The sequence below is a fragment of the Neomonachus schauinslandi genome, chromosome 14 (genome assembly GCF_002201575.2).
Source record: "Neomonachus schauinslandi chromosome 14, ASM220157v2, whole genome shotgun sequence".
NCBI classification, from domain to species: domain Eukaryota; kingdom Metazoa; phylum Chordata; class Mammalia; order Carnivora; family Phocidae; genus Neomonachus; species Neomonachus schauinslandi.
The window spans coordinates 54,684,096-54,686,726 of record NC_058416.1 but is presented as its reverse complement, the minus strand read 5'-3'; the positions used below and the strand labels follow the sequence as shown (position 1 = coordinate 54,686,726).

At 55.3% G+C, this 2,631-nt stretch overlaps 1 protein-coding gene across 1 annotated transcript in view; it reads left to right on the top strand.

The window, feature by feature from the left end:
• The first annotated feature begins 2,156 nt into the window (after window positions 1-2,156).
• ZBTB14 (zinc finger and BTB domain containing 14) overlaps window positions 2,157-2,631 on the top strand; it is a 6,719-nt gene continuing 6,244 nt past the window's right edge. Inside the window, exon 1 of the mRNA XM_021686208.2 lies at window positions 2,157-2,318. The gene's annotated coding sequence lies outside the window, so the exon portion shown is untranslated. The remainder of the gene's footprint in view (window positions 2,319-2,631) is intronic.

Sequence of the window (2,631 nt, the reverse complement as noted above, 5' to 3'; positions counted from 1 at the left end):
TAATTTAGACTCATCCCCATGATCCTTCTGAAGCAAGGAACAGACAGGCAGAGCCCATAAAACAAATGAGAAAAGAGGGCTAACTGATGCAAAATCCAAGATGTCAGGAATCTGTCACTTGGGAAATGTAGTCTAGTGCTTGAGAACTCTTCTGAACTATTTTAATTTCATCAGATTAGTCAAATCTTGGGAAGACTTTACTTAGCCATATGTAAAAAGACTGTCTTTACACAGCAGGCAGATAATAAATATATGCAGAAAGAGTGTATAAACCTATGCAATTATGTGGTAGGGAAGAAGGGGGAACAGTGCCAGACAATGAACCATAAACTAAGTGCTAGCCATGTCCACACACTGGTAAGTGCCGTAACAACTTTACTGCTTGATAGCATAACCCTATGATATAGTACTATTATTATCCCCTTTAAATACAAAACAGGATGGAAATGTAATTTTAAAAGCTGTGTAAACAAGAATCAACACGCCCAGCCATGGCCTTAGAGGGAATGAGGCTACATAGGTATCAAGTATGAGCATGAACTTTGGCCATTCCAGTCCTGCCCCTGCCACTTAAACCCACCATCTATGGAGAGTGGGCAGGTCATTTAACATCATAGAGCTAATATTTGAGCTAAGCACTGACCAGAGCATTATTTCATTTAATCCACACAACTGCTCTATTAGGTGCTCTCCATTTCAGAGAAGAAAAAGCTGACGTTTAGAGAAGCTAAACAATGTACCTAATATTTGAATTGGACGTCTGACTCTAGAACTGGTCTATTCTCTTTCATTCAGTAGACCTACTAGCGCCATGCTTTTGCAAACACCAAAAAAGGACGTGTATAAAAGTACCATTCAAAACATTGAAACTAATGTTAAAATTAATATTATAAAATCAACTGAGACCATACAGAATTTCTTTAGAATTGAATACAGCTCATCACAATATCATTACTTAAATTTTTACTATGTAATCGTCACCCAAGCCCGAGGAAGGTCCTACTCCAATTTTTTACATGTTAAATTATGCGTTTTTATGAAACGCTGTTAAAGCAGCATAAGCAACTCTAAGAAGATGCAGTAGTGCCCTCCAGCTATGTTTAGCTGGTCCCCATGCCTGCCACAAGCCCAGCCACGCCATCACAGGGAACGCGACATGCTTTGAACACCAATGGAACCATTACTTTTGCGGAACAGGAATGTAAGAACAGTGCTGGTATCAGAGTTCTCCGAGAGAGAGCTGCAAATGAAATGATGTCCAACCTCACTACTGCCACAGATGAGCTAGCGTAGGACCTCCAGGCCTCGTTACTTTCCCTTGAGAGTGTTCGGGTAAACGCATGGGAGCAGGTTTGGCTGTATCCAGAGCTTTAGCGGGTGTTCGCTTTCTTCTGGGTGACTGGGGTCACCTCTCACGTTCCAAATAAAAGAAGTCATTTTTCATTTGCTTTGCAAACGTTTATTGACGGCCTACCATCCTCCCAATATACATAATACAGCAGCAACACCAGCCTAGACCCAGCGCCCTCTATGCGTGTCCCAGGATCTGCCGGTGTGCGCGAACGGCGAGGGTGCCTGGAACCCCCACCCCGGAGCAGTGGGCGAGCCCCGCAGCCGCAGCGCCCGGTTTGCGCGCGCCCGAGGGCGGCACTGCCCTACGAACATGCACACGCACGGGCGCGCCGCGCTCCCGCGTCCCCGGCGCTGCGCCGGCGGCATGCGCGGGCGGGAGCCCAGGAGTCTGAGCGGGAGACGGGAGTACCAGACGGGGCGGGTGCCCGCGAGCGGCGCTCGTACCTACGCTCCTCGGCTCACGAGGCCCCGCCCCTTCCCCGCCCACCTCTTCTCCCGCGCGCGGGCTCCGCGCGCCCCAAGCCGCGCGCGTGCGCGCGCGTGCGCAGGCCAGGGCCCTCCGGGGGCGGCCCCGTATACTCCATAGAAAGCGTCGCAAGGTCCCGGATTAACCCTTTCCTTGCTCGCCCATTTAGAGGCCCGGTCAGGTTCCGTGCCTGCGCAAGCCGGCGGCGCGCCTTCCCCCCAGCCCGCACCGCGCATGCACGGGAAGGGGGGGTGCCGGTGGGGGTGTTCACGGCCGGCTAGACATTCTGTGCTCGTGCAGGAGGAGGGCTGCTACCATCAGGGACGTGCACGATTCCCTCCCACCCCGCCCCCTCCCCAAACTCCAAAAAAAAAAAAAAAATCCCAAAATACACTGCCACCCACCGTGCCCCCGCGCCCCGCGTCCAACCCGTCCCCGGCCTGCTTGCGGTGAGCGCGGGGAGCCCACGGCGAGTGTCTGTGGCTGTGCCAGGCTGCAGGTAAGCGCGGGCCGGGGATGCGGAAGGGGCCCGGGCCTTCCGCGAGGCGGGCGCGGGGGCGCGGGGGCGGCTGGCCGCCGGCACGGCTGGGTGGCCCGGAAGAAGCGCGTTCTCGCCGAGCTCTGGGGCACCAGCCAGTTCCAGGATGTGCGGGCGGCCGCCAGCGGTGCGCTGCGAACGGGGCCAGTCATGGGCCGGGGCCGGGCCGGGCGTGGGGATCGGGCGCCGTAGGGGCCGCGCAGGCCGGCGAGCGGTCTCCGGCAGCGGCCGGGCGGCGGCGGCGGCCCCGCGCGCGCGCTCGCCGAGTCTCGGC